Raw genomic sequence first — 12,882 nt, forward strand, 5'->3', positions numbered from 1 at the left:
GGACTTCAATCTGCTGAATTCTCCCTTCCAGGTGGGGTCCCACAAGGCTCGGCACTGTCCCCGACACTTTTCAATCTATACGTCACCCCCCTGGCTGCCCTGATTAGATCCCATGGCCTACAACTGGTGTCTTACGCCGATGACACACAAGTTATTGTGTCCGTCTCACAAGCTATTGATGCTACGGCGGAGTGTTTTAGGAGCTGCCTTACTCAGATTAAGAACTGGATGAGTAGTAACTTTCTCAGACTGAACACAGATAAAACTGAAGTCATCGAGTTCGGTCATAAACCTTCCATCTGGAATGAACTATGGTGGCCCCCGGAAGCAGGAGCCTGCCCTCTCCCCGTAGACAAGGTCAGAAACCTTGGCTTCTTGTTAGACAAAGAACTCTCTTGCAAAGCCCAGGTGAATCAGGTAACCTCTGCCTGTTTCCATAACATCAAGATACTTAGGAAAATCCTACCCTACATCCCGGACATGTTAAGGAAGACGGTGATGGGAGCCCTTGTAATGTCCCGAATAGACTATTGTAACTCCCTCTATTTAGGAGCAGGAGAAAAACAACTGTCCAAACTACAGGCAATCCAGAATGCGGCGGCCAGAGCCTTATTGAACCTCCCCAGACATCACCCTACGTCCAAAGTCATCCGGGAGCTGCACTGGCTCCCGGTCAGATGCCGCATTCAGTTCAAAGCTCTTTGCCTGGTACATAGATCGGTACATGGCAAGGGACCTGACGACTTCAACAATCTACTACCGCGATATGTTCCCTCACGCACACTGAGGTCAGCCTCCCATGACCTAGTGTGCCAACCCATAATAAAAAGAGCTCGTTGGGGGGGAAAATCCTTTTCCTACCAGGCAGCTAAAATCTGGAACCTGCTACCCCCAGCACTTCGTGCACAAAAATGTAAAACCAGCTTTAGGAAAGCCCTAAAGACCTGGCTTTTTACCTAGATCGATTTGCCTCTCGCCTTCCCCTCCGTTCTATATCTTCAGCGCCAAGACGCCGCGGCATTCGAGCGCTTTATAAATATTTCAGTCAGTCAGTCAGTTTCTTCGTTGGCCAGTGGGGTCCACTCCGTAAGAGGTGTGACCTTAGTGGTGGAGGTCAGAGGTGAGAGGGGGACAGTAGGGTGTGTTTTTTAAGGATTGAAGTTCGTGTAGATTGTAGATATTTTAGCATGGAATAAGTCAGATTGTTGGTTGCAGAGTTCTTATGATTGGGTGATGGAGTTGGAGGTGGCTGAAGGATTGGGTGAATTCCTTAACAATGGGGAATAGTTATTTGTATTTGTTGTTGCTGGCTTCAATCCTCTGAGACAGAGCTTTCTTCTTGGTCTCTTTTGGTTTGTGGTGGCAGCTCCTTATTGAGGTCTTGAAAGCATTCCTCGAGGTGGGCTCTTGTGAGGTTCTCCATTTTCTCTCTAGCTGTTTACATCGCCTCTTGGACTCTCTGAGTGCATCATGTACCTTCTCACATGTTTTTTGTTCACTTTGGGTTGGTATTTTTTAGGGATGGGAGGATTTTGGTACTGGTGCAGATCTATATATTGAAACAGACTGTGTTACTGTTGGTGTCATCTGAGAAGCACAAGGATGGAGCTGGAGGATGTTGATTCATGTGACTCCTGTCACATTCTTCCAGCTGCAACTAGGGGTGCAGAGCCTCTCTGTTGGTGCGGAGGGTGTGGACAAGTTGTTTAAGTGTATGATGAAGTGGTCCAACCAAGTGAGTGGGGAGACATGGCAGATCTTGATTTTGTCTCTAGAGAGTATAGATAGGGTCCAGGGTGTGTCCTGCGCCGTGCATGGGCCCCTCCATGAGCCGAGTGAGGCTGATGATTTTATGCTGTCTAGTGGGTCTGTGGTGTTGGAATCTGCAGGGTTGTCAAGATGGAAGTTAAGGTCGCCTAGGAGTAAGAAATCTTTGGAGTTAATGGCGAAGGGGATGGCGAGGTCAATGAGGAGGTTGCTGAAGTTGCTGCAGGATGCCGGCAGCCAGTATGCGTGGATCCCCCTGAGGGTGAATTTGACATCTGTCTGGAGCTTGAAATGTGGTGTTCTATGAACATGGTTTCTGGGTGATTGGTGGTGGTGGCATTTGAAGGTGTCTTTATGGATGATGGTGATGCGACTGATACGATCTCCTGGTTTCATGGTTTGGTTCTGGTGCAGGATCTTGAATCCTGATGGGATGGCATTGGGGACGTCTGGGGCAGACGAATGGTTGAGCCAGGTTTTGGTGAGGAAGACGAGGTCAGGTGAATGGGTGTGGATGAGGTTCCAGACATCGGGTTATGAGGAGCATGCATGGGAGCAATTATTGGTGAGCGGGTGGAGGGTTATGCGAAGTGTGGGTGTAGGAGGTGGAGTCTGGAGAGATGCTGTGTGGGTGGGTGAGTATGGAGGGTGCGAAAGTGCAGCTGCAGGTGAAGCGGCAATGTAACCATGTGAAAGGACCAGCAGTGAATTGGGGTGCAGTGAGGCATTAGCATTATTGGTGGCTTCCAGGGTTGAGTTGCAGGAAGTTCCTTGGGGGAGTACCTGCGGGAGCCCGGAGGTCCAGGGTTCCTGGCACTGGGCGGGGTCCAGGCCTGGACGAGAGCAGACGGGCTTGCCTTTGGCACTCCAGCTGCGCATCCGCTGCGTGCACAGTTGCTCTGCGGCCTGCACTAAGTAGGTCCTGGGGTAGGAGGAGCTTGGAATCAGCGTTAATGAGGAGGTGAGATGTGGGAAGCGGGAACCAGGCAATGCAGTGATTGATGATGCAGACATAAACAATCAGGAAGAAACAGGAACATATCCAGGCACAGGAGCAGACAAGCTGAGGCTTACAGGGAATCCAGGTGCCTACTCACAAGTCCTGGTAGCCTCCTGCCCCCTAGTAAGCTATAACGCAAACCTGAGGTACTTGGAGGCCCTAATTGGCTAATACTGTTGTTTGGCGAACATTTACACAACCATCGATGAACTGGGCCTTGACGTCTATACAACAGAGTCAAGGAGGCTTTGGAGGCTCAGCCTTCCTTCTCAGACCAAGCACCATCTTTCCTCGTCAGTCTTTCACCCTGGAGGCCCATACAGTGCTGATGTCTGGGACGAAGATGAACACTCAATAGATAAGAAAATACTGACTTAAAAGAAAGGACATGAGAGCAAAGAAAGGGATAGGATGACAGAGTGCAGTGTACTGAAGGGAGAGGTGTTGTAATATCTTACCATCTGCGCCAGCTTCCTATATTTTCATGAGAAGGAGAGATAGAAAAAGATAATATTGGGCATTGATCTATTTACACCTAATCTTAATCTCTTTGGTTGGATCCCTGTCATAAATATGGGAAAACAAAACTCAAAAGTTAATCTTCAATAAAAACATCTTTCATAAACTAGAGGATATATACGAAGCCAAGAAACCGCAGTACAATGTATTCTCAGATGAAAGAGGGTGATTGAAGTACGAGCAATACTACAAAGAAACATTGTATTAGGTTTTATAAAAGTGGCAAAGTGGATGAATGAAGCGTTGTGTATCACATCAGACTAAGAAGGCCGTCGTGGAACAACCTTAAGCAATAATGAAGATGCATATATACAAAAACAAAGATGACACCATTTAAAGCCCCCCCGACCCACTTGTAGACTAGCAGCTCATTTATGTCCTGTTGCCCATATGCTCAATTGTAGGTCATCCTTAGAGGTTCCTTGCACGCTTTTTGGGATACCATGGGGCAGATTTACAAGCCCCGTACGTCACATTTGTGCCGCCCTTGCGTCACTTTTGTGACGCAGAGGTGGCGTAAAGCCAGCGCCATGCTGCGGGGTAGTTACAACGTGACGCATCTAGGGAGATGCGTCACGTTGTAAAGCCCTGCGCCACATGTGGGCGTTCCGGCGCAGGGGGGCATTGTGGCCAGGAACGCCTTCTAAATGTGGCTGAGTGAAATCTACAAGATTTCACTCAGTCACTTTTACGGCCATGCTGCGTCAAAACCCTGCGCCTGCTTGAAGCAGGCGTAAGGATTGATGCAGCATGTTAGGCATAGGGGCACCCCGAACCTTGCTGGAGCTGCATCGCGCTTGCGACGCAATTCCAGCAATGCGTCACCTTTACGGCAGCAGATGCGTCACGCATCTGTCTATTCTTGCCCCATAGTGCGCCGCATATGCAGCGCATCCATGGTGGCGCAAGAGGTGTCTGCCGTGACCCAAAATAACTGGGGCATCCCTGCTGATATGCAGGGATGCGCCAGTTATTGTAAATCTGCCCCCATGTGCTTTATTTGGGCCGTCGATTTCTGGTGGGGGGCACCGGCACTTACTTATTTTTCGGGGGGAGGAGGGGCACGTATTTATCTGCATTAGACATTTACTGAGAACAAGAGACGAAACTGCCTCCCCTTCCAATCCCCTTCTCGCGAGTTTACCGCGAGCGCACGGACACTTCCGCCGAGTAGCTGTGTGCTTTAGAAACCCCTTCATTCATTCATTCAAAAAATAAAAAAGCGGAAAGACAGAGAAAGAGAAAGACATAAACACCATCACAAAGGGAGAAATCAGGAACCTGCAGAAGTGCGATCAAAGCGTATTTGGTGTCTGTTAGCGAATTAACGATGAACGAGGTGGGTTTAGGAATGCACAGGCTTGGAGTTCTGTGCGCGCACATTTAGTTGCACCAGCTTTATGTTTCAGAGCAAATCTTTGATCACCGGCACCATTTCATTTACAAATTAAGTACTGCTGTGACCACTTTCACTTTGGCACAGAGTCTCACTGACATCACAAAAGGTCAAGTTCTCCTTCCATTATCTACAACAAGCTTATTTCCCAGGAGTTCTTAAGGAATTTCACCGCAGAAATAAAGGGTGCAAGAGAACATGCAGCAGCGAATGTGCTTATTTATGTATTTATTTTTTATGAATAAAATTTATTTACAAGGGGGTTGGATGGCAACAAAGCTATCCCCAGATTTACCAAATTACAGCAAATTGAACATAATACACTTGCAGATAGCAACGGTTTGCTTAATTTGTGATTTTTCATGACTGTGAATTGGTCTGAGAAGTATGTTGCCAGTAAAGAGCAAGCAGGCAGGCACCGTTTCCCAGCATCAGGGGTGAGCACTCAGCAGCACTCCCTGAGTCCGGGCGTGATTTCAGCCCAGCCTCCAGGTCCTTGCCTTTTCCTTTCATTGACTGACTCTCCAGTTAGCAAATGGCAGGAGGAGGCGGGATTGGGACAGGGCACAAAACATGAAGCAACTATTGTTGATTCCTCAGCAGCCCCAGCTGCTCCCTTCAACCACAGCAGGTTCTGCTGCTCTTAGTCCTTGAACAGGATTGTGTCAAATCTGCATAATTTTCTTAAATAATAATGTGAATTGTTTAAAAAAAAATAACTGAAATCATGCATTATTATCCAAAACGGAAACGCTGCATTACGCACCACTGTTTAGTGTGAAATACACGCTCAAGTCCATTTTGGAAGCAAGTAAGCATTGGTTGCAACAAAAGTGCAAAAGACACAAGTGTTGAAAACAGCAGCCAATCGCATTCTGGTTGTTTGTGTTCTTCCTGTGTGCTTGCACTACGTCTGTGCCTTGAATGGCACATAATTATGTGAAGTGGCATAATAGCGTAATTTGGGGAATTTCACATAACGAGCCTAATGCAAAATTCCTGAAATTGCCTGCATGGCCGGCTTCAGCGCTCGTGGCGCCTGGTGCGTCAATTATTTTTGGCACCCCCACACCCCATGACCGCCTCTTTGGATTGTCTCACTACAATAGCACCAGGCAAAGTGCCCCTCATCTCTCCAATCATGCATTATTACTAAACACCCCCCCCCTGAGGTCAGCACCCCCCTCCACAGGTCAGAACCCAGTGCGATCGCACCAGTCGCAATGCCCTAAAGCCGGCCCTGATTACCTGAGATTATGTCAGCATAAGGGAATAATGGAATTTTCACCTGGGCCTACTTCTGAACATTGCAGAGTTCTACCACCACAAGTCTGCTTGGTGTTCGAGGCCTTAACATCCTCTTCAATTGGACCCTGTGCACAAGGACCAAAACTTAGGGACGAATCACAGAGCAGCCTGATGGGATCCATGGTATGGTTCAATTATGGGGGGGATAGTGATTGAGGAACTGACATTTCATAATGTGTGCGTCTGGGCATGTGTATGCATTTTTGCATGGAAATATCTGTGAATTTGTGCACTTGTGTGTGGCAGGTGGGTGATTGTATCCTTTTCTGTGTGTGTGCCTCCTAGGGGTGCCTAGATGTCCGGGAAGTGGGGTTGATTGGGCAGGTTGGGCACACACTGGTTATCCTTTTACCTCAATCATGTGGATTTATTTGCAATTAAGCTGTTATTATGCCATGTATTAAGGGGCTGATAGTAAGTAGTTCCTCAGCTTCCCTAAATACACATGGCTCCCCTAAGTACACACCCTATTTTTATCATCAGTAAATTTCAGGAGGCCGAGGATTGATTGCAAAAGGGCTCCATTCCATTCTATAACGCATTTTTCTAGAGTTAAATATTAACAATGGGCATTAAAGGGCACTCAAGAAACAGCAAAAATATCTACTGAATGTCTTTGATCTATTTCATCATTATCACAATCATGCAAATTATGCTGTGAATAGTTGGAAAATATCGAACTCCCTGCACCTGTTATAATCTGTTTCTGTACTTCTGAGGAGGAAGTGTAGCACTCGCTTGGATTAATATTCCTTTCTGACCACCACTTCAAATTATATGGGTTGATAATTTTTAAATACAATTTTATTGGCTACATTGTTGCCGTGCGGAGGTTTAAAAATGGTCAAATCATAAAAGTCATTCATATCATTCCCTTTTGACGTGCCTTTGGTTTACTCTGTGAGATTTCAGTTCTACGGTTCTTTCCAGCAGTGAATTTTCCCCACATAAAACCAATGGGAAAGAAGAACCTAACAAGACAGGTAAATTCCAGGATCTGCTGCTCTGGCGAATGTTGGATTACTTTTGTACTTGACAAACCTTTACTACAACGATGCAGAGGCGAGTACAGTTAACAGCTCTCTCTCTCTTGCTCTCTCATTCTCACTCTCTCTCTCCTGCACGCGCGCGCGTGCGCACACACACACACACTGAAGCAAGAGCCTCAGAGTTACTCATTTTGTAGTCTCTATGCACAGATATATGTGTGATGTACAACTCATCCGCAAACAATCCGCTACAGGCATCCATCCAATTTGATTTGCATTTTGCTCCTGGCCCCTACACTTTTGTTAGGTCGAGCACACTAGTCAATACTTCTGCTGTCTGTTATGAGGCATGTTGTGGCTTACCATGACCATAGATGGGCTTGGAGCCCGCCCATTGCTTACCACTGGTTGACCTTCATTCTCACTTTTATTTCCCTGCTTCTTGTTCGTGCCCCAGCTTGCCAATCTTGCGTTTGCCTCTCCCATGAAGTATTGCTTCTTTACAATCTCTTTGATTAGCTGCTGTCTCTGCTTCCACTGCTTGCTTTTTGAGCACTAATATTTTCTTTTGTGGTATGCATTCCATGAGAGTTTGTGTGTTTTCCAGTCATCTCCCTCATGTACGTTTCTGCCCCCCATGCTCCGTGATGCTCTGTCACCACCTTTACCCATCTACCTCCCTCCTACCCTCGCCTGTGTGATTCTCCCCATATTAGATTGTATTATGTAGCACGTAGAGCATATGTATAGCATACTGTATATGCTTCTGTAGTGTTTGAAGGAGGAGCTATGACAAGATGATACAGAAACTAGAATATTTGTGTATACAAAGGAACCACACCAGTGCCTAATTTGAGATGGTGGTTGCAGTTGGGACTAAATGGCATACATTTTTGAGAATTGATACTTATTTTTCCTTATCTGACTTTGACTCAGAGCAAGAGAAAGAAAAACGAGAAAAACCGGAGGGGAAAATGGCGGCCGCTAGCTAGAAGCGGTCGCGTGCTCGTGCTCTATCGTGGCGGAATACGCATAATACCAAATGGATGTGAAAGATATGCGAATATAATTAGCGGAATCAGGGCAATCCTTATCGGGAATATTTACTTACGCCTTCAGTACTTTTTCCAGCGTTTTTCTTCATGTTGGTTGAGGAGACTTGGTGAGTGACATTGGCAGTCGGAGGGGAGGAGGAGCCTCAGAGAAGCCGCAGGTCGGAAGCGGCACAACAGATTGCGCGAGGCAGGCGCACCGCTGCTAGGATTGGCTTCCGGGGCAGCGGGGGTTGTGTGGCTGAATCCACGATTCCGTGCCTGCAAACCCTGTTGATCCCTGGGGGTCCACAGGAGATTCCCCGGAAGACTTGGTTGGAGGCACAGTCAGAAGGAAGAGCTGGCTGGATCCAGGATAGGGATTTGGCGTGCTCGAAGAGTGCAGGATTCTGTTTATGGCTTTCACCAGTGAACCCGGTAAGGAGGAGAAGGGTAGACTGGGGGCCTAAATTAAATCTAGAACGAGGGGTTACAAGGGAGGAGAAGCAAGCCGGTGAGGGCTCGGGTGAAACATACATAGGGGCTAATAGATTAAATAGATATACCCTGAGAAGTAGGGATATCTGGAACAAAAATCAGTACCCTCCCAAGAGCGTTAACAAAGATTCTGCTCCATCTACGGTGCAAATGAAACCCCCAAAAAACTGCCTGAGCCCCACAGAATAAAAAGACCCTGACAGAGAAGAACCCCTTAATTAAGGAGAAAAAAATCCAATCTAAAATAAAACCAGCAAATATTCATGTTACTCCATCTCTGCAACCATATTTTGAGGTCCAAGCTCATTTGTCACTATGTACACAATCTACCCAGCAGGTTAACCAGCAAAGTCCTGAATATATTCCTGGGACAACTCTAAGAAACGGTAGGGATTTGACACAACGGACTCTTTCGGAAATACATAAACCAATAAACAGTAAGGGAGCAGGAATAGATATGGATCCAGCGCCTCTTGAAAATAGATATGCTCCTCTGTCAGCTTTGGTTGAAAATGATAACACTGCAAGTGCTAATCAATCTGCTAGCACTGAGTTACAACATCCTCCGCAGAGTAATATATTATCAGAAGAGTTAAGGCCATCAAATACAGACCATAATACAGAGGCTCTACCCTCTATGGACGGACTACTAGCTACCCTACTCACAGATATAAGAGAAAAGTTTGCAGTCTCGGAAAACAACCAGACGAAAACACAAGCAGTCTGCGAAACGTTTGAAACTAAAATGAATGCTATTTCGGAAAGAGTAGGGGTTATGGAGATAGCCATAGAGGATCTCACGAATCAAGTAGATAAAAACGCAACAGAAATTCTAAATTTAAAGGACAACGATAAAGATCTGAGGGAGAAATTGAAAAGTCTAGAAAACAACGCAAGAAGAAACAACATCAAGTTCCTGAATATTCCAGAAGACGAGGAGGGAGGCGATTTAAGATCTTTCATAATCAACCTCCTTAGAGAAATGCACCCGACATAGACAAACAGATCCTAGAGGATGACAAACAAAGAGTTCACCAGAACCCCTTTTCCAAGAGACCTGGAAAAAATAATCCGAGAAGGATCCTAGTTAACTTTAAGTCTTATGCACTAAAAGAAAAGATCCTGGCAGGGGGTTTAAAAGTAGGAGTGTATAACAAAGGGGGATGGTCATTCCGCGTCAGATCAGACATTTCGCGCATCACACAGGACAAACAATGGGAGTAAGGGAAATCCATGCAAGAATTAAGATGCCTGGGTGCTACAGCGGCCTGTTTGGAAGATGCCCTCACTGTTCCCCTTCGCTCTTGTGGCATTAGTACATGGGGGCAACTTATTATTGATGCTGAATTATTTTCCTGGCCACTCTTTTCGGTGATTTGCGAGAATTCGGTTTCGAAATTCAAATATTACCAACTGTCAAGCCGGGTAAAATCCATAGGAAAAGAGTTAGAGGGGAAAACGGACTTGGTATCAAAGATACGTTCACGTCAAACAATACTGAAAGAAGTGGCAGAGTGGTATTGGCTGTTAGTTCAAAATGGAGAAGAGATGCAGGCCTCATTTACAGAGATATGGAAGAAGGACCTGCCGAATAAAGATCTTGAAAAAATAGGGCAAGTATCTATGTCTCTTTTATGGTCTTACGTGAATTCTGCACCGTTAAAAAAGAACCATCTCTTCAGAGTACATAAAGCTTATTGGACACCACAGAAATGATCAAGACGTGTCCGAAATGTGGAGAAGACAGTGCAAATGAGGTGCATATGTTTTGGAGATGCCCTGCAATACATTCTTATTGCCACAAAATTGATAAGACCATATCAGACATCATGGGGCACGAAATAGAACTAACTATACCATCTATAATTTTCGGAATACCACCTGGGGGACTTAGATAATCGACCCCTAACAAAAAATCACAAAGCATTTTTCTTCATATTGATTTTGATGGCTCGTAGAGTACTTTGTATTAAATAGATTTTACCCTGCTCCCTTACGGAAGAAGAATGGATTTATTCCATTCAGAGGGTATCCTAATTAGATCAATCCTGTAAACAGATTAAGAAAACCAAATACTGGGAAATTTGGGATAAATGGGTGGAGATTGGCACTCCAAAGGTGACATACTAGAACTACACATAATATGCATATTTCCTGTTCCTCTTCTGCTTCGTCTTTTGTTGCTTTTTTGCCTTCTTTCTTTCTTTTACTCTTCTTTTCCTCTTATATGTGTTCTTGGTCCAATGATCAAGAATATGCTTTAGAGGCTGCTTAGGAAGTAGGGCCGTCATTATCTCAAAAAGGAGGAAAGCACCGGTCTAAGGGTAGAATCAAGATTAGGTGTTATTCTCCAACCAAGAGGCTAAAGTTGTCGACCCAGAGATATATCTCTCCTACGTGGAATGACCGGGGATATACAACATCTTGCTACTTGAGTTGGTTGGTGCACTCTTTTCTTGAATTCAAAGCATATTGTGGATAAATGAGGACTAATTAAAAACAAAAATTTAAAAAAGAGAAAGAAAACATAAAAGGGGAGAAAAGAAGGAAGAAAACCACAGAAACAGAGTAATAAGGAGTGCAAGCAGGGTTGAAAATGAACCTGAAAGAGTGAGATAAGACTCTGGTAATGGATTAAAGAGGCATGAGAGGGAATCAGGACTATGCAGCCGTGGCATTTGGCTCGCCAACCTTCAATGGTGCCAGCAGCAGGTTTCTGAGCAGAATTTTTAGACCCCACACTTATTCTTTTATAAATTAAGTACTGAACCACATTTTACCTATTCACAATGATATACAACAGTAAATAAATAATTATGGTGTGTTGACTTTTTTGTTACTCTACTTTCATAAAAGATTGAGCGTAGCAAGTAGAAAACAGCAGTAAAATCCTATCCATTTTGGAATATTAATTTGAAGCAAACAAGTCCCACAACCCATCATGTACTACATGGAGATTTAGCTGATTAACTAATTCTTGAGGAAATATTGCTGAAAACGCAGTTTTGTCACAATTTTTTAGAAGGTTTCTTCGGGAGTGTAAAATCTGGCAACAAACCACAAAAGTATAGGAATACCTAATTAGTGCTCATTCAGAAGTCTGGATTTTGCTAATTTAAGTGGAGATTTTCCTGCAAACTGCTTACTTGCTACTTTCGCTCTCTGCACTAAGGAGCTGATATTTATATCCTGTGATTCTCCAAGCTAACTGACTATCACTGAGTGACACTGATTTTATATTTTGTATTTGTTTTGAGCTTTTGCTTGGAGTTTAGTTGGCAGGATGATTTGCGATTTGCTATGAGCAGACAATATGCAAGGAGACCTCTTCGTACAAGAGCACATAGGAAATTGCACACCCACTCACAAACCAGTCTGTATTCCAATTGAATGTCCTATTTTTCAATGTATGTACAGTGACTAGCACCTCAAAACTACTTTCACTGTAGCAAGGCTGGCTGTTTCATAGGAAAACACTGGGATGCAATATTAAATACTAGCCTACTGTACTGATATGTTTAACAATAAAATTTTACATGTCCTACTTTTAAATAGCATGCACCCCGCCTTTTTATGCAAGGGGGCCTACTTAGGGGCAGCTTATAAATATTTAAATGGATGATTTAGCCTTTCAAAGGGGTTGTTTGACAGATCAAATTTGCAGTTAAATGTTGCACAGCCAGGCTTCTTGGGGCAGGCCTGCAGTCACGTTACATTGTCAGTGTAATGCATGCCACAAGGGGCTACAGTCCACTTATGCCATTTAACTTACAGGCCCTGGGTACACCTGGGTACCATGGACTCAGGACCTATAGGTAAATGAAGTACGACAATTAGGAGTTTACCAGTTTTACCATTTTAAAAGGAAGAGCACAAGTACTTTACCACTGGTTAGCAAGGGTAAAACGCACAGAGTTCCATAGCCAGTAAAACTAGAATTCAGCATAAGAAGTCAAACATATCTTGGATGACACTGAAAGGGCAAATTTCCATCACCTGTCTACTTAGTCTCCTGGCCATTCGCTATATTTTATTCAGAAGAACACAGCACTCACCTAAACATACTTAAGGCTAATATTGGTATAAATGAAATAGTTCTAAATTGGTTTGAAAGTTAGAAAATCTATTCCAGCAAATAAAACTGATAAGTATAACATAAGACCCTTTGCTTTTCATTGAAGCAGAGCCACAAGGACTCATTTGATCTCAATCTAATTTTGAATCTATACATAAAAACTCTGAGCACACTTCTAAGAGACTCCACTATCTCATATCTTCTCAATGCCAATGATCTACAGCCATCACTAGAATGCTCTTTCCCAGACAGCACATCCCTTCAACAGAAGACTTCAAGGCATTCAGTCCGTGAATCTT

The sequence above is a fragment of the Triturus cristatus genome, chromosome 7, assembly GCF_964204655.1.
Source record: "Triturus cristatus chromosome 7, aTriCri1.1, whole genome shotgun sequence".
In the NCBI taxonomy this organism is placed as follows: domain Eukaryota; kingdom Metazoa; phylum Chordata; class Amphibia; order Caudata; family Salamandridae; genus Triturus; species Triturus cristatus.